This window comes from Telopea speciosissima, chromosome 2 (assembly GCF_018873765.1).
Source record: "Telopea speciosissima isolate NSW1024214 ecotype Mountain lineage chromosome 2, Tspe_v1, whole genome shotgun sequence".
Taxonomy (NCBI): Eukaryota; Viridiplantae; Streptophyta; class Magnoliopsida; order Proteales; family Proteaceae; genus Telopea; species Telopea speciosissima.
The window spans coordinates 10,891,802-10,916,185 of record NC_057917.1 but is presented as its reverse complement, the minus strand read 5'-3'; the positions used below and the strand labels follow the sequence as shown (position 1 = coordinate 10,916,185).

Here is a 24,384-nt window from a genome sequence, read left to right as displayed (position 1 = left end):
CGAGAGGATGAGAGCTGAAAGTGGATTTTATTATACCCATGCTTTTTTTTACTGTTGGATTAATTACATGCCAGATGTCCAAATCTTAGGTGGGTGCTGGACGCTCCAGCTCCCGCCACGGCAGGACAGGAGCCAAATCCCAATTGCTGCCTCTAACTCCAAGGATTGCAATTTGATCTTGGTTTCTCTCTCTTAGAAAATTTGGAAAACTTGAGGATCTATATCTAATTAGCACCTATTGCGGCTGAAATCCGTATGAGTGACGTGGATGTCCTTTAAAAAGTACAAGACATTGAAGAGGCTGAGAGTGGACTTTGAGGGGGGACCCTCTGATGAATAGTAGCAACGAGATGGGAGTACAGAGAGAATAGTAACTAGTTGAGTTGTTGAATGATCTTGCATGGCCCTCCTTTACTATAGAATGGAGAGGCAGTTACTGATATGGTTGCAGGATCCTGACGGTGGCTAGAGCCTAAATAGGGTCTTGATTGAGATACCTTGGACCTAAGGGTGGGTTAGGATCGTGAATTTTCAGCCCTGAGTTAGGGTTGGGCCAAGTCAAGATTCAGGCCTCAGGCTGAGCCCGGTCTAGTCCAGCCCGACCTTGTCTTCTTCTTCCTCTCTTTTTTTTGTACTTCTTCTTCTTCTTCCCAACCTGGCCAGTCCATGCACCTCCTTTTTCTAAGCCTGGCCAACCCATTGATCTCCCTTTCCCCACTCGGCCATCCAATGCATCTCCCTTCACCCCAATGATTAGGGCCAATCAGGGTTAGCCCGGCCCGACCCTAAGGGTAGGTCAGGGTTGGATTTTTCTGGTCTTGCGTCAAGATTGGGTCCGGTCTAGGCCCAGCTAAGGGGACTCGTTCTGTTTTTAAAAGACTCGGCTCAATCCGATCATGTTCAGCCCTATATAATAATATGCATTGTAATCAATATAGAGCCTGACCCTCAACCTAGGCCCAATCTGGCCTGGCAAAAAATCGAACCGAGGCAATGTCCAGGCTCAGGGCGTGTTAAGGCGAGCTCGGGTTTGCTGGGCCAAATTGACACCCCTATTGTGATCATATTTTATGGACAAATAGAATGGAAATGAATGATGGATTGAGCAAATGAAATAAATGTTTGACATGACTACACCCCTTTGTAACAGGGGTTAAGTGTTGGATGAGGCATTCTGTGCCATGTTTATAGTGGTTCCTCTCCTGGCGTGCAATGTTTTGCCTTGCTAGAATGCCCCTTCTAGGAAGGGGGAGGGGGGGGGCGGATGAGGCCTTCTGTGCCATGTTTGCATTGTGTTATAATTAAAGAATGTCATTCTGGATTGGTTTACATGTTTATGATGTCCAGGCATTATTGTGTTTTTATTCTATCTCATTATGTAAATCATTGGGTTGTTGTAGATCACTCCAATTTATTTTTCCATAGATCGTTGACCAAAAGAGAGGGACTTTTTAGTTGGACAGCTTACTTTAGTTTTTTTGTAATAGGTTTGTTCACATGTACTGTATTTCAGTTATAAATGAGCCTGGATCCTCTACTTTCGCCTGCCCCTATTTTCGTGTGCGTTTTACACACAGCGGGACACGCAAAGACTGCCTTACCCCTACCCAAGCAAGGGTAAGGTGGTCATTGCGTGCCTCGTTGTGTGTAAGAAGCACACGGAAGTAGGGGCAGGCGGAAGTATAGGATTTCGATTCTATTTTATTAGGGAATTCTAATGTTATATAACAGGTTGAGTTTTCACACGGATCTTTATCCTCTCAGGTTCCCTACCCGGTACAGTTATCAACGAAAATCATAGTTATTTGTTTTTTTTTTGGGGGGGGGGGTAAAGATAGGTATTTGTTTCAAAATTAGGGAAACTAACTATTTCCTTACAAAAGTTATATAAGACATACATCTATAAGCTTTGGAATTTCATGTTCCTTGTTTTGTTGTGTGGCTCATCGTCAAAATATGGCCATGAAAACTCCTTCTCATCTACCACTTTGCCTTTCTTTTCTGCTCCTTTTACTCTTCGTTGCATTTGTTTCTGCAACAGAAAGTTTGAAAATTACAAGGAGGCTTAAAGTGGTTGAGAGACGATTGAAGGAGAAGAGCCATGACGACGTTGATCCTGCAACAAACGAGGGCATCGAACCTTCTTCTACTTCTGATGATTTGAAGACCTTTTGCTATACACAAACGCTCGACCATTTCAATTATAGGCCTGAAAGCTACAATACTTTTCAACAAAGATATTTGATCAATTTTAAGCACTGGGGTGGTGCAAATTCTAGTTCTCCAATTTTTGCTTTCCTTGGCTCTGAATCCCCTCTTGATGAGGCTATTGTTTCCGCGGGCTTGCTCGATGATAATGCCCCTCGATTCAAGGCTCTTCTATTGTATATAGAGGTAAGGACTAAGGAGGATAATTTTTTTTTTTCAATATTTTTTTTATGATTAAAATATATTTAATGAATCCCAGAAATCTCCCCCACCCATCCCCCCTCCTCAATAAAGATCCTCTATGGTGCGCTGCCCGTAGCGGCTTGTGTGGCCCGGACAGAGCGCTATTTGCAATGTCTATGTTACCCCTGCTCAGACAAGGCGCTCAGGTAAGGGTAAGGCGGACATTGCACGCGGCGCTCTGTCGGGGCAGCACAAGCCACTATGGGTAGCGCGCCGTAGAAGATCACGATCCTCCTCCCCAAAAAAAAAACACCTAGAGGCTAGAGAGCTAAAAAAAAAAAAACTACAGCTGAATCTAACTAAAAGGAAAATCCAAAGAGGATTCAAGGAACCAATTGGGATCGATCTGCGGCCTGGGGTTGAGTGACCATTGTGATGCGCTCAAATCCCAAGCCACCTGATAAACCCAAATTCACACCAACCAATCAGGGGCTGCAACGTGTCCTAACACAGGGATGAAGACCAACTCAGGGCCGGATCGAAACTAAACCGACGAACCAAGGACGGACCCGACCCAAATCGGGCACGAGCGCGGACCACCCTCCATAGACGGTCATCTGCATGACCAACATCCACACCTTGGGCGCCATCCACCCGGAACCACCTGGACACCAACAGCAGGAGATCCACCCGGACACCAACAGCAGGAGATCCTCCTGAACACCAACTACACCTTGGGCGCCATCCCCTGGGATGCCATCCACCAGGATGCCAGCCGCCCTGGGCACCTCCTACCTTGGGCCAAGGACCACCTGGACATCTTTCCCTCTCAGGCCTCATCCACTGAGGTGTTGAGACTTCGACAGGGTGCAGGTACAAGCTGGACGACACCACCACCACGTCGCCAACAAGATATACACCACCGCGAGGACTCCGGGCCATCACCTACCACTTACGTAACCCAGATGGACTCAAGCACCAGGGACCTTATCTACCACGTAGAAGGATCTATCCACCAAAAAGGACAACCCTACTGGGATACTAAGTCTGACGGGAAGACAACCAACCAGGGAGGAGCCCTGCTACTCAGGACTCCTCCACCCACAAAGAAGACTCCACATCAGCTAGGGACTCTCCACTCCGCCACAGACCACTATAAAAGAAGAGATATCTCACACCCTCAACCCATCTTGAATAATTACTATTCATCTATTTGCTCAGGAGATCTCACTTTGGCATCGGAGAGCCCTAGGCCGGAACCACACTGGTTCTCTCTGATGACTTCTTGGTCCTCTTGCATATGACGGCATTCGCAGGACCGCTTAATGATTTCCTGAAGCAACAGATTGGCGCCATCTGTGGGAACGACGCTAGCCATCATACCTACTAGCTCGCTTCCATACTCATACAATGCCGCCACGAAGGAAGACTACCTCCACCAACAATGTTGCAAGGAACGGATCACCCCCTCCAGAGTGCTCTCGTCGTAGAGCCAATGGCCAGGACCATGTCCCTCTGGAGGAAGAGATCCCTCATGATGACCATGTCGTGGTTGACGAGCCCAGCAACGACTCTACAAACGACGTAGTGGTGGAGGTGGTACCTGACCCCAATGCACCAACCACCATGGGTCAGATTAACGACCTGCAGAGATAGATCCTCGATGAACAGCGACTCTTTCGAGACTACCTGAGGTAGTGGGCGACGTCCCACCGTCGTAGAACATCATCATCACTAAGAGCAGAGCCTGTACCACGACAAAAATCAAACCCTAGGAGGTCTTCTCCCAGGGGTGACAGATCGGGGAGAGTTGCAGGACGAGCAAGTCTTGTACACCACCAGGGGGATCCTTCCCAGCATCCCGAAGGACTGCAGACCTCCCTGTAAGGTCAGAGCATGGGAGGACACCAACACCTAGGACAAGGGTGCCAAGCCTAGAGAGATCCATCTAGAGGTCCGTGTTCGAAGGTCGACTAGGAGGAAGTCCCATACCACCACGTAGCTAGACCTACAAGGAGGAGAGCCCCTCACCTTCACGCCAGGGCTCGTCACAACGTGACCACTCACCATCCCGCCAGCACTCAAGGCGGGAGGGAACTTTAAGGAGAGGACGAGAACGAGGTCCCAGCCAGGCATAAAGGACAGACACAAGATGAGGAGCTAGATCAAAGACTGTGTGATTTGGACCGAAAGCTGGAAGGGTTTAAGAAGCAAACCAAGGGCGAGACACATTCCATACCAGGTCAGCATCCATTCTCCAAGGAAATCATGTCTGCCACACTCCCCTCCAGGTTCAGGTTGCCTACCTTTGAGCTTTACAATGGTACCATAGATCCTAATGACCACATCAACTATTTCAATGGGATGATGACCCTGTATGGCGGATCGAACGTGGTCTCCTATCGAGCATTCCCTGCATCCCTTAAGGGTGCAGCTACTTCATGGTTCTCTAGGCTACGACCAAGGTCGATAGGTTCGTTCGTGGAGTTATGTGAACAATTCGTCACCCGCTTCCAGAGCAGCGTCAAGTAAAAGAAGATCACTGTCAATCTACTTAACGTGGTACAGAACCCTGGGGAATCTCTCAAGGAATATGTCAGTAGGTTCACGAAAGATCCTTGGAAGTTTGAGACTTGGATGACCAGACCCAGTATGCTACCATGGCAGGGGGCATCAGGGACCTGGACTTGATCAAGGACCTGGCATGTCACGAGACCAAGACCATGAAGGAGCTCCTAGAGCGGTGTAATGAATTTGCTAACATGGCCGAGGTGCTGCAAGCTAGGAAGAAGGTGATCGAGGCCAAGCCGCAAGACAGTAAGAGGTCAGCACCAGATGACCGTAAAGAAAGTAAGAGGTTCAGGATCGAGCGCCGCCAAGAGAAGGATGATCCCTCCAAGGTTGTGCAGATAGGCTCACTATTGAGCGACGAGCAAAAGAACGACCTTCGACACCTCCTCCAAGCCAACATGGATGTCTTTGCATGGTCGACCTCTGACATGCCAGGCATACCACGCTCTATAGCAGAGCACCGGTTGCACATCGATCCGACCAGGAAGCCCGTCCAGCAGAAGAGGCGTAACTTTGCCCTCGACCGACAGGCAGCCATCAAATAAGAGGTAGAGAAACTGAGCCAATCGGGGTTCATCCGGAAAGAGAAGTTCCCCACCTGGCTCGCAAACGTGGTCATGGTACCTAAGCCTAATGGAAAGTGGAGGATGTGCGTCGACTACACCGACCTAAACAAAGCATGCCAGAGGGATGAGTACCCCCTGCCTAGGATCGACTTGCTGATCGATGCTACCACCGGCCATGAGATGTTGAGCTTCATGGACGCCTACTCAGGGTACAACTAGATCCTTATGCATGAGGATGATGAGCCCTACACGGTATTTCGGATGAACCAAGAGAACTATTGCTATCGTGTCATGCTGTTCGGGTTAAAGAATGCAGGGGCCACTTACCAGAGGATGGTCAATAAGATGTTCGAGGAACAAATTGGGCGCAACATGGAGCTGTACGTGGACTACATGCTCGTGAAAAGCGTCCAAGTCCACCAGCACCTCACCGACCTTGAGGAAGCCTTCACAGTACTGAGAAGGAACCAGATGAAGCTAAACCCTACAAAGTGCACCTTCGGGGTAACGTCAGGAAAATTCATGGGGTTCATGGTCTCAGTATGAGGAATAAAAGCCAACCCATCTAAGATCAAGGCCATCCAGGAGATGGCACCCCCTAGGACAGTCAGAGAGGTGCAGAGATTGAACGGAAGGGTCGCAGCCCTTTCGAGGTTCGTGTCACGGTCAGGCGACAAGTGCCTGCCATTCTTCAAGACATTGAAGAACCTTAGAAGTCCAAAGGACTTCACATGGACAGAGGAGTGCCAGAAGGCGTTCGAACAACTGAAGGAGTACCTGGAGAGCCTGCCACTGCTGGGGCAACCAGAACCCAACGATGACCTACAGGTCTACCTAGATGCCACCCCGGTCACCGTAAGCGCAGTACTCCTGAAAGAGGAAGGTAAGGTCCAGAGACCTATCTACTATGTCAGCCATGTTCTGATTGACGCAGAGACTAGGTACACCAGGATCAAGAAGGTAGCCTACACACTAGTGGTAGCAGCCAAGAAGCTGTGACCATACGTTCAAGCCCATACCGTCAGGGTCCTCACCGACTTACCTATGAAGAAGGTGCTACATAAGCCAGACGTCTCTGGGTGACTGGTGGCCTGGGCAGTAGAGCTGAGTGAACACGACATCAGGTTCCAACCCCAGACAGTCATCAAAGGTCAAGCTCTGGCGGACTTCGTCGTCGAGTGCACCCTATCTAAGATTGAACCAGAGGAAGAGGAACCAAAGGAACAGGACCACGGATCATGGACGATGTTCGTGGATGGTTTGAGTAATGCAACAGGAAGTGGGGCAAGCCTCATACTCACCAGCCCCGAGGGATTCCGGATTCAGTATGCACTTCGATTCACCTTCCCAGCATCCAACAATGAAGCAGACTATGAAGCACTACTGGCTGGGCTCCGGGTGGCCAAGGCCATCCAAGTAGCATACTTATCCATCCGGAGTGACTCCCAGCTCGTAGTGAACCAGGTGAATGGAGAATATGAAGCAAAGGACGAGTGAATTGCGGCATACCTAGCACATGCCCGTCATTGATCGAGGGGTTCATAAAGTTTGAGATGGTTCGCGTTCCCAGGATCGAGAACACCGCTGCTGATGCTCTATCCAGGCTAGCCAATGATGAATTTTAAAACCTGGCAGGGGCGATGTACATTGAAGTACTACATGAACCAACGTACTAAGAGAAGCAGGTCAATGCCATCAAAGAAGGGCCCAGCTGGATGGACCCTATACTCAACTACTTGTAGAACGATGTCTTACCAGAAGATAAGATTGAGGCAATGAAAAAAAGGATGAGAGCTACAAAGTACACCGTCCTGGACAGGGTGCTATACAAGCGGGGCGTCACAGCACCACTACTCTAGTGCCTGGGACCCAAGGGAGCCGAGTACGCCCTGGCAAAAGTCCCCAAGGGGATATGCGGCAGTCACATGGGAGGACGACCTAGCCTACAAGGTCCTCCGCCAGGGACTCTACTGGCCACGAATGCAAGAGAAAGCCATACAGTATGCGAGCAATATCAGTTGTTCGCCCCAGTACCCCATCTACCCGCCACCAAGCTGACTTCGATACTCAACCCCATACCCTTTGCCAGGCTTAGAGAAAGGCTGTTCCACCAGGCAGACCTAGTCCTGCGAAGGGAAACTGCATCGTAGCCAAGAAAAGGGGCAAGCTTTCAGCCAACTAAGAAGGACCATACATAGTCTCCAAGCAAATACGTCCGAAGACCTACGGTTTGAAGACTTCGGGGGGCAAGAAGATAGACAGCACCTGGAACTCAGAACACCTGAAGAAATACTACAAGTAGAAGTACCCAAGAAGCATCACCAAGAGTAGTAGCAATAATAGTAGCAGTCGTAGAGTAGGCAGTCAGCCATGGTTTTGATTTTCAAGGGCAATTGAAACTTTATTCTGAGATTTATAGAAGATATTTGGTGATTTGGATACGTTCATCTACTCCTACCTGTTGATCGACTACCACCAAAGCACCAAGGCCCGTAGGCTACCCCGACGCAAGGTTCGATGTCCAAAGGTCCGCTGACCACCAAAGCGCAAGGTCCGTTGACCACCAAGGCATAATGCCACCAAGGCCCGTAGGCCACCTCGGCGCAAGGTCCGATGTCCAATGGTCTGTTGACCACTAAAGCGCAAGGTCCGTTGACCACCAAGGTATAATGCCACCAAGGCCCGTAGGCCACCTCGGTGCAAGGTTCGATGACCAAAGGTCCGCTGACCACCAAAGCGCAAGGTCCGTTGACTACCAAGGCATAATGCCACCAAGGCCCGAAGGCCACCCCGGCACAAGGTCCGCTGACCACCAAAGCGCAAGGTCCGTTGACCACCAAGGCATAATGCCACCAAGGCCTGTTGGCCACCCCGGCGCAAGGTCCGTAGATCACCAAGGCGGAAGGTCCGATGACCACTAAGGCCCGTTGGCCACTCGGCGTAAGGTCCGATGACCAAAATCCACTGACCACCAAGGCGTAAGGTCTGATGACCACCAAGGCCCGTTGGCCACCCCGGCGCAAGGTCCGATGACAAAGGTCCGCTGACCACTAGGACGCAAGGTCTGACAACCACCAGTGTCCAAGAACCACCAAGGCGCAACGCCACCCAGGTCCATAAACCACCCAGGTTCGAGGACCCCCAAGGTCCGCAGACCACCCAGGTCCAAGGACCACCAAAAGCAAACAATTATCAAGGAACAAGTGTGACTAAATGGAAGAGAAGTCAATCATGAAAAACAAGGAAGTCACAGCAATACAAGTTCCCACCCAATGAATCCAAGTATCAACATACACACATCAATGAGATCAAGAGGCATCAGAAGGAGGGGCCACACTTGACCCAGCAGGGGAGATCATGTCAGGGGCGCGACCCGGTACATCCTCACGCAAGGCAGTACCTCCGTCGGGCACCACGTCGCCATCTCTAACAGAAATACTAGCCATCACCACGGTCCCAGACAGCACTGCAGCGAACTCAATTAACCCCGAGAAGTCATCGCCAGGGGTCTCCACCAGGACATGAGCACCCAGGTCCCGGATACCCCCCTCATATACCTTCTGTATACACTCATGGAATAGTATCGTTAGCGCGGAAGAACTCTGAAACTCCGCCACTACCCGCTCGCCCGCCTCAACTAGCTCATCTGCATAACTCTGCCTCAAAGCACAGACCTCCTCCTCCGAGGCACGAAGTCTGATCGAGCTCTAGGTCACCTCCGTCAGCGCCGCACTAAGCTCATCCTCCAAACTCCTCTCAGGAGCCGCGTTGGCAACCTTAAGGCCCTAGAGCTCCCTCTCCAGACCCTGTACCTTGTGGGCCTGCTGAACCTCAAAGAAAGCACGTCTGTCAAGTCGGAGCACAGCCTCCGTAATATGATGGAAGACCTACAAACAACACCAACCCATAAGAGCCATACCAAGAGCAAGAAGGGCAGCAACACTAAGCATAACAGATGAGAGAAGAACAACTCACAGAAGCCATGTCAGGATAGAGGGTGTGCATCAAAGAAGCATCACTAAGCTCCTATGGGGCTGAACTCTCAGTCGGGAGCCTCTCCTTGTCTAGTCACTCTAGAGGTACGCCAGACCTGGTCAGTGTTGCACCTTCCTCAAGGTCCACTGACCGCCAAGGTCCGTCGACCACCAAGGTCTGCCGATCGTTGAGGTCCGCCGACCACCAAGGTCCGATGACCACCAAGGTTCGCCTACCACCAAGGTCTGTCGACCACCAAGGTCCAATGACTACCAAGGTCCGTTGACCACCAAGGTTCGATGACCACCAATGTCCGTCGACCATCAAGGTCCGTCGACTGCCAAAGTCCGCCAACCACCAAAGTCCAAGTACAATGCCACCCAGGTCCACAGACCACCGTCCATAGATCACCAAAGTCTGAGAACTATCAAGACTCAAAACCACCAAGGTTGAACGACTACTAAGGCCTATCAGCCATATACGAGTGATAAAGAGCAATACATAAAGGGGCGCGGATCTAACCACAACAATGGCGGAGTCAGATTCGCTATACGTCATGGACAATGGCAAGGAAGGCTACTTACTTGAGTAGTAATCCCCTAACGTCAAGCCACCGACCCAGGAGAGTGGATGCCAACCTACAACCACCAACATGCAAATCAGTCATGAAGGGTTACCTAGAAAAAAAAAAAAAAGTACCAATCCGTCAACCAACCAGGCACAGCGGCGCCAACCGCCAGGGGACGTCTGACAGATGCAGGGGCGCCAACCGCCAAGGGACATCGAACAGGCACTGGGGCACCAGGGGACGTCGGACAAACACAAGGGCGCCAACTGCACAGGGGACGTCAAACCAAACAAAGGGCGCCAACCATGGGGGACGTCGGACCACACAAGGGCTCCAACCCCTGGAAAAAGAAAGGAGAGATGAGAGATCAAAAAAAAAAAGAGGCCAAGAGACCACAGTCAAGAGGCCACGGTCGTAGGACCGTGGGCGTCAACTCAAGGAGAGAGAAGGGAGCTAAGGGTCCACGTCCAAAGCATGGGCGCCAACCCTTGGAGAGCGTTAAAAAAAAAAAAAAAAGGAGATCTGTCAAGGGGCCATGGCTAAAGGCCATGGGCGTCAACCCCTTGGGTGTGAGAGAGAAGAGAGAGAAGAAGGAGTGAAAAAAAATCCATTAAGGGGCCACGGCCAAAGGCCATGGGCGTGAAGCCGTCAACCCCTAGGGCGTGGACTAAGGAGAGAGAAGAGAGAGAAGAAGGTGTGAAAAAAAAAAATTAAATGGCACCATCAATGGGCATCATGTACTCATGTGTGAGAAGACAAGGAGAGAGAAGAGGGAAAAGGACAAGTAGGAGAGAGAAGGAAGAAAAGTAGGAAAGAGAAAAGAAGAAAAAGAATAAGAGAGAGGAGCAAAAGTAAAAAGAAAAAAAAAAAAACAAAAAGGGGTTTTTGACCTTGGCTGCGGTCGAGCGATGCCAATAAGCGCGGATCAAAGCACCAGGCGCCGACCGAGGGAACGAGCGCAGATCGGATTGGGGATTGAAGCAAGGCACAGATGGGATCGTGGATCGAAGCAAGAGGAGGATCGAAGGATGCCCGAATAGGAGCAGCGCTAACGGGCGCGGACAGTCGAGCGGCGCCAACCAGTGTTTCTTCACATTTGTGTTTCTTCACAGCACCATTACTATAGACAATCAATCCCTTATGGGTCATGGAAAAAAGCATTCCAAAACGCTAGCACTCTTGGGTACTCCAGCTCTTCCCAAGCTCTCGCCGATTACGCCAAGGTGATAATTGATCTGAAGAAAAATTTATCTTCAGAGTCCAGCCTTGTTATTGTCTTTGGAGCATCTTATGGTGGAAGTATGTCATTTATATGTTCTCATACCATATACATATAATTTCTCATTTTGAAACTATTTATATAAATCTCTTGAATTCTTTCTTCTTCTTTTTTTGTGGTGCTTGCGACATGGTTTCGACTGAAATATCCTCATCTCACCCTTGGAGCACTTGCATCATCTGCACCAATTCTTTTGTTTGATGATATAACCCCTGAAAATGGATATCACTCTATTGTCACCAAGGTTTTTAGGGTAAACATTCAGTCAAAATCTATATGTTAGAATTTTTTTTCCCTTTTCCAATTTTAATCATTAATAAAGATCTCTAATGGTGCAGGAAGAAAGTGAGAATTGCTACAATACGATAAGACAAGTGTGGACAAAAATCGACAATACTATTCTTAAATCCCTCAGCGAAAAGTTTCAAACTTGCCAGTAATTAACTAAACTCAATCTCTTTTCCTAGAAAGAGAAATGATTTTGTTGTGTCACTGAATTAATTTAGTCCCACATCGGATGTGCCTTGGCCATGGAATATCCATATAAGTGACGGCCAACCTTTACATCATATAATGCATTTTAAAAGGTGTGTGATGAAACTTAACCAAAACAGACAATATCGTGGCATGTGGGGCTCGCTGTGGATTATGGCACTTCATTTCATCTTCATTGCTTAACATATCCTTAATCGTTTTTGTTGGATTTTTTATTTTTTTTATTTCTTCTTAGGCCATTGAACAAGTCTTCAGATCTCAAGGACTACTTGGACTATGTATTTACAAGCCAAGCACAATATAATAATCCATTTTCTCCAGCAGTTTCAATACTTTGCAAAGCAATAGATGAAGCATCCAATAGAACAACAGATATTCTAAGCAAGGTATTTGCAGGTCTAGATGCTCTTAGACCAAACAAGTCTTTATGCTTTGATATATATGAAACTGATGAACATGGTGAGGGTTGGAATTGGCAGGTAATTCATTAAATAACTAAAAATACAAAGACACCCAAACTTAATTAAATTTGATTACACCTTAAACATTGTAGTAACAATTAATGGTTTGTCTTCATTTAGATATGTAGTGAGATAGTACTGCCGATTGCGCCGGGTAGCAGCAATGAGACTATGTTCCAACCAAAAACATTCAATCTCACCAGTTACATTGAAGACTGTAAGAAAAAATATGGTGTTAGTCCTCGGCCTCATTGGATCACAACTGAATTTGGTGGTCGTGTAAGTTTTAATGAATTTGGTATGCATTCTTGGAATACAATCTAGATCAATTTTGCATTCTCGGATGATAAAAATAATTGTTTTTATCGTCTAAGAATGTGAAATCGACTTAGAATGTATTCCAATAATGCATACCAAACACAGATTTAATTAATTTTGTTTCAATATGATCTTTTTGGAACTCATTCATAACTTATAATGTTGGTGCTAATTATAAATACAGGATATAAAGCGGGTTCTTAAGAGGTTTGGAAGCAACATCATATTCTCCACTGGACTAAAGATCCATTTAGCAATGGAGGGTAATAACTTGAAGTCTTTAGTTTTGAATTATTAGTTTTCTTGAACAATCTGACTTTGCTTTTGTTGATCGATTCTCATTAATAGGGTTCTGGAAAGCATATCTCCCAGCATCATAGTGGTTAATACAGAACAAGGTATGTGGTGTACCATGTGGAAGAAAAGAAACTAAGTTTGTTAAATCCGTGCCCAAAACCCGGTTTGAAACGCGATCTGACCACCGGTCTGGTTTAAACCTTTTGTGTAGAACCAAGAGTGGAGTACGCTCGTGAACTGTGGGTCATAATACTCAAGCCATCACACGAGATTGTCGACCGCGAAACAGGGGAAGTCCTCGAGGAAAGATCCACCGTCAGAGAAAGGGGGAAAATCGTCCACGAAAGCATATTCTTGGAATTCCCTTATGATAGGGATCCGCGGGGCCCGCACCTGAATCGCCCTTATCCACTTAGCGATGATTGGGAGTAAGTCACTATCCGAATAATTCATGCCTATGCATGACCATTAACAAGCATAAGAACTAGAATGGGCTTGGGCTTAGGAGCTTAGTCTCTTTCTAATTGTAACTAGAACTTAGGACATGGGCCATGGGCCATGGGCCCAAGTGGATCCAATGGCCCAATGACTTAAACTAGACCTTGGGCTTATACCTAACCAAACAAGCTCCTAAACAAATGGACCTAAGGACTTGAGACTAACCAAACAAGACCTAATGCCTAGATGGGTTATTAAAGACCCAAAACTACTATTCACCTCACATTTCAATCCTAAATCGTGGAGAGGAGAGGAGAAAAAGAAAGAAGAAGAAAGAGAAGAAGAAAGAAGAAGAAGAAAGAAGAAGAGGAAGAAGGAAGGAGAAGGGAGAAGTATGGTGGAGCACAAGCTATCATCATCAACCCTTGGTGAGTCTCTTTCTCTCTCTCTCTCTCTCTCTCTCTCTCTCTCTCTCTCTCTCTCTCTCTCTCTCTCCATCTCTCTTTCCCTAATTCTATTACCTAGGGTTTGAATTGGTTGAGCACACCTTGAGTGCTCCATCTACTCAATTAGAAGAGCCATTAATGGCAAATCCTTGATGTTTAACTATGAAGCACCTAACCCTACCTTAAACCCATTCACCCTTCTCCATTTATGAATCCTAAGTTGGGGATTTACCTCCATTTATGGGTTTTACCAACCCTCATGGAAGACCGTAGATGTGTGGGTTTGAGGGGTGTTAAATAACATTGATTAAAGACCCTTTCAAAACCCCAATACCCAAACCCATGAGTTTTCTTTCCATATGTATTTTAATGGAGGAAAACCTAATCGATCATGGGGTTTACAAACCCATGTTGGGTGTGTGCTATGGCACCTTGGTTGGAGTTGTTCTCATGGCCAAAGAGACCCCTAAAAACCCCTAAGAATACCCCATTTTAGCCCAAGACTTTGGGGCTGCAAAACCATTCTCGGAATGGCATGAACAAGCAAGACGCACGTGGACAGGCACATGCAAGTGCCAGTCCCGAGAAACTAGATCTACCGGTGGGAAGTCCGAGAGGGACAGGCACATGGACAGGCACATGCAAGTGCCAGTCCTGAGAAAGATCTGCCGGTGGGAGGTCCGAGAGGGACAGGCACATGGACAGGCACATGCAAGTGCCAATCCTTGAGAACCTAGATCTGCCGGTGGGAAAGTCCGAGAGGGACAGGCACATGGACAGGTACATGATATAGCCTTGCTGTATGTGCCGGTCCCCTATTTTAGCCTTGTTTGATAACTTATGGGGCCCAACTCTTCTAGCCCTAAGGCACTAATCTCTCCCCATGTTGTACACTCTCTTTAGGTTGACTGACCCGGCTCGGGGGCTTATTAGTACGTGGGACAGTGTACTTGGCATCGAACGTCGATTTGAAGAGCTCCGTACTGACGATTGACTGAGAATCAAGGTGAGTGAGTTAAGCAAACGTCTTAATTTATGGAATGTTTGTGTGTCGTGTCTTGCGAATGTCATTCATGCATGTGTGCTATAATATATAATTATTAGTAAGATATAGGACGATATAAATGTTTAGATGTTGATAGGACTTTACATTCTTGTCTTGCGATATTATTTATTTTACTGCACTATGGTGCGAATGGTGTTGGATTTAGTTATGGGACTCGGGTGCCGGTTGGTGCTGGACCTGGGGATTCCATAATATGGACTCACTCATGGCATGTAGATCTAGGGCTTCGGAAGCGGGATCCAAGTGCCGGTGGGTGCTGGGTTTGAGATTACCGTACTTGAAATTGCATTAGAATTGTCCATTGCATTAGATGGAAACGGGATGGTGACTGACCGACTACCTTCGGTATTCACATCTCGTACTTGTATACGCTTATGGGCTAGAGGGGCGAGAGGATAGCCGGCCGACCGTATTTCGGTATCTATGGACTCGGCCTCTGGCTTATGCACATGCGTACCTCACTCATACAATAGGTGAATGCTGGCTAGGATAAATGTTTACCCAGTACTATGACCCTTATCGACAGGGGGTTAGGTGTGGGTCAAATCCGTGGGTTCCGACCGTTATTCGGGTATACCTACCCAGGAAGTTCGGTCGCCAACCGTATTTTGGGCCGAATGCCAGGACGGCATTTGACTTGGGGGTTTGCGTATATCTCTTGGTGGAGACCGATACAGCAGGCTTCCAGCGCGACGCGGGTTTGTCATCGCCGGTATACCATCCGTTTATGGTACCGATGTCGGGGATGCTACCTAAGGTGTTGCTATAGTATTATACCTGACTTAGTTGTGTGTTAGGTGGATAACAATAAAACTATACATCATCATTCATTCATGTAGCATGATTGTAAATTGTATGTGATGTACGGTCTACCTTGGTGGTATGGGACACCTTGGTATCCGTCCATCATGTATGGTTTGCAGTCAACCCCATTCATTATTATTATTGTGTATGTTTGTGTGGCTTAGCCACTCATTGGGCTCAGTTGGAGCTCACTCCTCGAGGAAACATATTTTTAGTTGATGCAGGTACATTCGAGCAGAGTGGCACAGAGTACGAGACTCCTGAGGCTGGTTACGTTGATTGGTGGGCTCCGGAGATCGTGGAGCATGGACCAGAGTGTTGCTGCGATGTGTGTTCCTTGGCGGGACAGTGACTTATGGCCGGTGGCCATCTTTTGATGCACTTGATTATTCATTTTGAATTATAGGTGTATTCTTTTGATTCCTTTCATGATAGATGTATTATTTATATAGTAGGTAATACATAGGTCCTGATTAGAACGAATTGTACTTGAAGGGGTAAACTTGAATAGATGATATTTTATATGCTATCACCTAGCTTCTGCTAACTCTGATGTTATTAATATTAATCCTTTCTTTTTTTTACCTATTATCTGTCGTTGTGAATGAGTAAGTCTTGGGTACTGCATCAGTGATTCTGGTGGTTGGAGAGCGTAGTTGTATGCTCCGGTTGCATTTCCCGTGGTTCAGGGATGGGGGTGTGACAAAGTTGAAGATGTGTATAGTTATCTTTTTTACTCATAATTGGAATATTATCCTCTCCAATTCTTTAAAGTGTGGTAGTGTGGCAGTGCTAGGTGGAGATGTCGACACCTGACAACTGTTGCATCCAACGGTCCGATCTCATTGATATGGACAGTTGGTGCAACAGCTGCTAGGTGTCGACATCACCACCTAGCACTGCCGCACTACCACACTTTAGGAATTGGAGAGGATAATAATCCCTCATACTTAAGCTATCTTCTGTGTGTTGTGTATTTATGTAAGTTTTTCATGCTGCAGGAACTCATTGCATGGATCTAGGAGGTTCATCACCCGACGTTCCAAAGTGGTTAGTCAAGCAAAGAAACAAAGAGATCAATATAATTCGTACATGGTTGGCATATTATTATATGGATCTTGCAGCAAAAGTATGATAGGACCAAAATTTCATCTCAAGGTCTGGGAGGATGAATTATGTTATTATGTAATTAGTGTGCCAGCCAGCCCAGCCGTTGGATGCCTTATTGGACACTCAATGGGCGATCTCCCAATTGGAGAGGATCCAGATGCATATAGAATATATTTGTGTTTTTGACTTGTACAAGAGTAAATGAATGAGTACTTCTGTATTTTTTGTGCTCCACATGAACCCTAATATGTGTTTGTATTCCTCTTGGGGTGGTTAATTGAGTCCCACACTTGAGTGAATGAGTCCCCCAAAAGACCCAAAGTTACATGGTGGTACAAATATTATTATGGGGCAAAGGGTGGGAACACCACCCGCTCCAAACATGTTGGTAGCCTGGACCAATGGACAGGTAGTATGGGAAGGGACAAGGTTCCAAGGGGAGTTGGGTGGGAGAGAGACAGACATAGCTTGTGCCTAGACTTTTCACATTATTGTGTTATCACAAGAAGCTGAATCGATTTGGCTCCTCTCCATCGCATCCCTGAGCTAGAGATTGTCTAGTGTGGCAGGAGGCATCGATACTTGGCCTAGGTGCCATTCGGACTGTGTCACAACACGGTTTGAGCTGGAAATGAGGATTTCAATCCTTCTCTCCATTGCATGTGCACCATGCCCAACTATGCTTCATCGATCCACCCCGTCTAAATGGCACCCAAGAATTATTGAATTCATCGAAACGTAATACTCAAACTAAACAAAATCAATAAATTGGAGAAGTAGTTTTCTATCTGGGAGTGTGGCCTATGCCAGTACTCCCATGTGTCTATCTCTCTCCTTCTCAAAACAAGGGCGCATAAGTGTCTTTTCATAAGAAGAGGAAAGAGAGAGAGACTCATTCGAGTGCTTGTGTAGGCCACACTCCCGTACAGAGTTCTTTTTTCCATTTATAAAACAATTCCAACAACCAACCAATAAAAAGCTCCACAACTCAAAAATCCAAGGGAACAAAATTTTTGAAGGTTCCAATTTTTCTCGACTACTCTAAAACTTCCAAAACAGTCAAATCTTCGAGGAAGAACCCTTCTGGTGTAATAGGTTTTATTCGAGAAAAGAAGGATTTTTGTTGAATCTTCATTCTTTATGAGTCTAGGGCAAGCTATGGCAACAAGCGAGAAAACCCAAAGTTTATTGACCGGCGGAGAGATGATAGATCATATGTTATTGAATTCTTGAATACTTTGTTGCTGAATTTCTTCAGAATGGAGAAGCTCTTAGTATATTGAAGTTAGTTATTTTATATGTTGGCACATTAATGCGTATTTTATAAACTGGACTTATCAGGATTGAGGAGGATAACTCAAGAATATCAATTAATAAAAACTTTTGTCAAGAGGATATCTTTCAAGATATTAGGAAACTTGGAAATGGGTTTAATAGAAGGCTCAGGTCGAGGCTTGACAAGATGGGATATCTGTCTTTCCCTTTACCGTGTTTATATATTTGAGTAGGGGTGCAAGTTTGGGCCCTGAACCTGCCCCTGAGCCCGAACAGGGTCTAAGCTAAGATATTTGGCTCTGAGGGCCAAGATCGGGTTGGGCTAGGGTTGAGGCCTTGGGTTAAGCCTGACCTGGCCCTGTTTTAAGTTATACTATAAAATATATATTGATATAATATATATATTATAAACTTTAAACGTCACCTACATTTTGTTATATAATATATTATAGGGAAAATTACACTGCCACCCCCTGAGGTTTGTATTAAATACAGTGCAACCCCTTGTATTTTCAAAATATACACCTTGATCCCCTTAAGTGGACGGTGTTAAGTATAAAATTTAAATGACAATTTTACCCTTCAATTAAAATAACCCGTTTCTAATTTTTTATTTTTCTAACATAAAAAAATGGGACCCACCACTCTTTCTTCTTGTTTTTTCTTCTTCTTCAACCACCGCCCCACCACCGCTTCAACCACTGCCCCACCACCGTTGCAACCTTCGTTCCACTTCTTGAAAATGGTTCAGTGGCTCACTCCAAGTACATGCGATCGATAATTTCAATCAATCTCTGTGTGCGCTAGAAGAGAAAGGATGGTGCTTTGCAGACTCGCCCGGCGAAATTTTAGCTTACAAGCAAGTGCTCTGTTTATTTTAGTGGAAACGGGTCCTAACATTCAACCAAGTATGAAGCAATGACAAGAGTGACCCTTAGGTAGATATCAAGACATAGACATCTTGTATGGGTTCAGAAAGGCGGGAAATTGCAAAATTGGGGAGAGAATGGGTCAATCTCTATAACAGATAACGATAAGAGTGTTTTCCTCATTTAATTTGAGCTTCTCATCTTCTTCTGGGTTCTTAAAATGGTTTGCTTTCAAAGATGAATTCTACCAATATCTTGGAAAACCCCATTTTATCTCTGATGTCCAAAAAGCTAAAAAGCTACTTCACATTAAAAGCAACTAACCCAACTGAAAATTAAGGATGAAAATGAAACTGGGAAGAAAGGAAGATTAATGGAGAACATTATTGGAAGAATAGTTACTTTTGCTTGCTTCTTGTAAACTCTTTCCTATGAGAGTTGCAGTAATTAATTGGTAGATTTCATATATTGGTTGCTTTTGTAAAAGTGTCTTTAATTAATTCCAGTGACTTATGATCATCTCTTTGTAACTGTTCTCTCTGAGAAAGTGCTTATGAAGCCCTTATAAAGTGTAAGGGTATTTAAGTAACATCCCTTCATATGTTCTAATATAATCCTACTTGTATTAATGCCCAGGCTGTGAGGGGCAATCTAGTAATTAGTCCATCTGACCTAAACCCTAGTTTCCCTATAAATACTAGCTGGAGGCAGCAATCTGGATATTTCAAACTAGATAGTCAGGGTGTAATGTTTTAAGCAACCTTGTGCTTAAACCCTAAACCCTAACAATCTTAAAGCATTAGGATTTTCATTTCCCTGCGATCAAGATCGGCTTTGGATTTTTTGAATTCACAATTTGTTTTTGAGAGATTGGCTTTGGTGTTCGTCATTCACGATTCCGAGATCGGCTTCGTGTGTGTTGATTGATTTATGGTTCGTTGTTCCTCAATCACGGTTCTTCTCTTGAAGTTCGTTTTCGGTTTGCTTTTCCTTCATTTATTAAATAAAGGAAAGTGTGAAACAGAGTGCACGCAGTCCCTTGATTGATTAAACTAAGAAGAAAAAGAGCAGATTTTATCTTTTCTTGTGACAAAGCTTTAATCAAGCTTTGATTTGATCGAAAGGAAAACAAAAAGGAAGGTTTGCAGAATGTTGTTTTCAAAGTTCTTCTTTATTTCCTTTGATTTGATTATTAAAAAAAAAGAAAAGAAAAGAAGAAGGCATTAACTTTGTCAGAAAACGTTTGCTTTTGGAATCTTTGCTTTTGATTCAATTCAAAAGCCAAAAGTGGTTTGGCATTGATTGTTCGTTGGCATTAAAATAAAAATAAAAAAGAAGAAGAAGAAAGGACAAAGGTACAAAAGCAAATCGGTTTCTCAAAAGTTTTTCTGACAAAAGCTAAAGCATCTGACGGTTTGGTCTTCATTCAAGTTCGGGAGAAATTCAGAGATTCAGAATTTGAAGCCAATCACTCCTTCTCCTCCGCTACTGGTTTCTCAGACGCACTCAAGTTCTGGAATTTGTCGAGTTCTCATTAGAGTGGGACTATTTTATTTAACGATGTCGTTGCACCGCTGTAATCTTTTCCTCCACCGTCTGAATCCAGGGTTCTCCATCTCAGGTGTGATTGTTCTTTGAAGTATTTATTTTTTATTTAAATTTTTACTTGGGCATATAAACAAATCACTTAACAATGGAGAAACATGCTGTTCTAATTGAGATGATCAAATTGGAAAGCTTTAGTGGCTTTGAGTTCAGTACTTGGAAAAGGAGGATTCAGTTTGGACTGAAGTACCTCAATATTTTCTACACTGTAGTAAATAAATTTTCTGATTGTACGAACCTAACTGAAGCCCAATGGATAAGTGATGAGGACTTTTGCAAAGACTACCTATTGAACTGTCTGTCAGATAGGCTGGCAAAGACCTATAGTAAATATGAAACTGCAAAAGAGATTTGGGAAAACTTAGAAGCCCAATTCAAAAAGGAGAAGGACCTATCAAAAACTCACTTGGTTGACAAGTTTATGGATTTTAAGTTTCAAGAAGATAAGGAAATACTTCCTCAAATAACAGACTTTGAGAACTTGAAAAAAAAACTGAACCAAGAAAATATCCCTATTGTTGATGCATTCTTAGTGGGAGCAATTATTTTTAAGTTACCCTCTGCCTGGCATTCCTTTAAAACTGAGATGCATAGGAAGAAAACACAAGTGGGACTGGATGATCTCAAATGGTTCATTAGAATCAAAGATGAGAATAGAGCCAGGAATAACTTGGAGATGGTGAAACAATAGCAGGCATCTGCCAATTTGATTTCACAATCCAAGAAAAATCCTAGGCAGTCCAAGCCACCTAAGAAAGAACCCCAACAGTTGGAGGCCAAAAAGAGTAACTTTAAAAAGAAGGGCAAGTGCCATAATTATGGAAAGTGGGGTCACTATGCATCTGAGTGTAAGGGTCCTAAGAAAGGGAACACTGACACACCACAGAAGGAAGTTCACATGTTGGTGGACAAGACTGAGCCTACTAACTTTGTTGCCATGGTTGGCAAGGGTAAGGGGTTGGCCAGTACATCTTCAGATTGGTGGTTAGACTCTAGAGCAACTTATCATGTTTGCAATAGCAAGAACCTGCTCACTGATGTTGTTCAAATAGCAAAGACTGTCACTGTTGTAAATGGAGATGCCGTGGAAGTACTTCAACAAGGGACATCGAACTTGGTGCTATCATCAGGTAAAATATTAACTTTGAAAAATGTTAAAATCTTTCCTGATTTTGAATAGAATTTAATTTCAATTGGAATTTTGCTTGATGCTGGCATGTCTATTACTTTTAGTAGTGGTAGAGTAACACTGTCTGTTAACTCTTTTTATTTTGGATGTGCTTATAATTTGAATGGTATGTTTAGGTTGAGTTTAGCTAATGAGACAATAAACCAGAGTAACTATATTTCACTTGATCCCAAAATACTACACTGTAGGTTAGGACATGTAAACTGTAGAAAAATGCTCAAACTAGCTAAAACTCATAATTTACCTTAGACACTTCAATTAGATTTAACAGATGTGAAGTGTGTACTCAAACCAAAATAACTAGAAAACCTTTCAAACCGGTTTTTAGGAGCACTCAACTTCTTGAACTTATACATTCTGACATTTGTGACTTTAAAAGCTACACAACTAGAGGAGGTCGGAAGTATTTGATAATATTTATAGACGATTTTTCTAGATATTATCATTTATACCTGTTAAAATCTAAAGATGAAGCTTTTGAAAATTTTAAAATTTTCAAGAATAGGGTAGAAAATCAGTTGAACTTGAAAATTAAAAGATTTAGAAGTGATAGGGAAGGAGAATATAAATTGATAGAGTTCAAGGAATTATGTGCCTCTGTAGGCATAATCCTTGAAACTACTGCTCCTTACTCACCTCAATCAAATGGCATAGCTGAAAGAAAGAACAGGACATTAACAGAGATGTTAAACTTCATGTTATTGACAGCTGGCATGCCCTCTTGCTATCGGGGAGAAGTAGTGTTGACTGCAAATCACATTCTAAATAGACTATCACATTCAAAACTGACTTCTACACCTTATGAACTATGGCATAACCATCCCTGTAGCTATGACACTCTTAAAGTTTGGGGTTGTATAGCTTATGTTAGGATACAAGACCATAGGAGACCTAAGGTGGGACCTAGAACAAACACTTGTATGTATCTAGGTTGTACAGAAGACGGTGCTGCAGATTGGTTTTTGGATCTATCAACCAATGTGGTGATAGAATCTAGGGATGTCATATTCTTTGAAGATAAATTCCTCAGAGATAAAGGCCTGACCTTGCCTGGTTTGACTGAAATGGTTATAGAATCACCTTTGAAATCTAAACCGATTGTTTCTGACACTACTCCCACAATGCTCCCTGAATCAGAACCTAGAAGAGTATTTATTAGAGATAGAGTACCCAAAGATTTTGGTGAGGATTTTGTGACCTACCATTTAGAGGTTGATCCATCCACCTATAAGGAAGCGATGAGATCTAGGGACTCACTGCTATGAAAAAAAGTCATTGATGAGGAAATGAGCTCTTTAATGCAGAATGAGACCTGACACCTTGTTGATCTACCTAGAGGGGCCAAGACAATAAGGTGTAAGTGGTTACTGAAGAAGAAACTTAATCCAGATGGGTCTATAGCCAGGTATAAAGCACGGTTAGTAGCTAAGGGCTATACCCAGGTGAGAGGGATAGACTATTTTGACATCTACTCTCCGGTCTGCCATTTGGCAACGATAAGGATTCTTCTTACCATAGCATCTATTGAGCACTATGTTGTGCATCAAATGGATGTAAAAATAGCTTTCCTAAATGGAGACCTAACAGAAGAAATCTACATGAATCAACCTGAAGGATTTGTCATGGAAGGTTCTAAAAAAAGAATTTATAAATTAAATAAATTTCTTTATGGTCTTAAACAAGCACCTAAATTGTGGCATGAGAAGTTTGACAAGATAGTAAAGAGCCTTGCTTTTTAGACCAGCAACTCAGATAAGTGCCTTTATTTTTTGTTTAAGTCAAACAAGATCGCGGTTATCTGCTTGTATGTAGACGACATGTTGATTCTAGGTTCTGATCTCTCTGTAGTGGGTGACATTAAAAAAATCTTGTCCAAAGAATTCGACATGAAAGATCTTGGTGTGGTAGACACCATTCTTAGAATGAGAGTAAGCTTCAGTGAGCAAGAGATCACCCTTAGTCAGTTTCATTACATTGAGAGGCTACTTTCTAGTTGGGGATACAGTGATTGTAAATCGATTGAGACACCCTATGACTATAATAAACTGTTGAAATAGGGATGTACACAGATCAGATTCGGCTCGGATAGTGCTATATTCGTATCCGCATCCGATTAGCTTTCGGACGGATTCGGATAGTGCTAAACGGATACGGACGCAGATACGGATTGAACATTTTATCCGTTTACATGTAAATATAGCTTTTCAGATAGCTATAGCCTATCCGTATCCGTATCCGTATCCATTTAGCTTTCGGAAGGATTCGAATAGTGCTAAACAGATACGGACACGGATACGAAAATGGATTTTGGCTATTCATTTACATCCCTAAATACAGGTGACACCGTGAATCAGTTAGAATATTCTAAACTGATTGGTAATCTCATCTATGCAATGAGTTGCACTAGGCCAGACATAGCCTTTACAATAGGCATGCTGAGTCGTTTCACTAGTAATTCTGGAAAAGAGCATTGGGATGCCCCTGACGAGGCTGATGAGATACCTTAAGGGTACTCTAGGTTATGCTCTACGTTATACTGGACATCCTCCAACTTTGGAAGGATATTCTGATGCATCTTTGTGCTCAGATTTAGGAGACAGCAGATCCACTAGTGGTTATGTATTTATACTAGGAGGAGCAGCTGTAGCATGGAAATCCAAG

The 24,384-nt window shown here is 44.5% G+C and overlaps 1 pseudogene; it reads left to right on the top strand.

The window, feature by feature from the left end:
* Positions 1-1,956: 1,956 nt before the first annotated feature.
* On the top strand, positions 1,957-16,821 carry LOC122650435 (annotated as a pseudogene).
* The last annotated feature ends 7,563 nt before the right edge of the window (positions 16,822-24,384 follow it).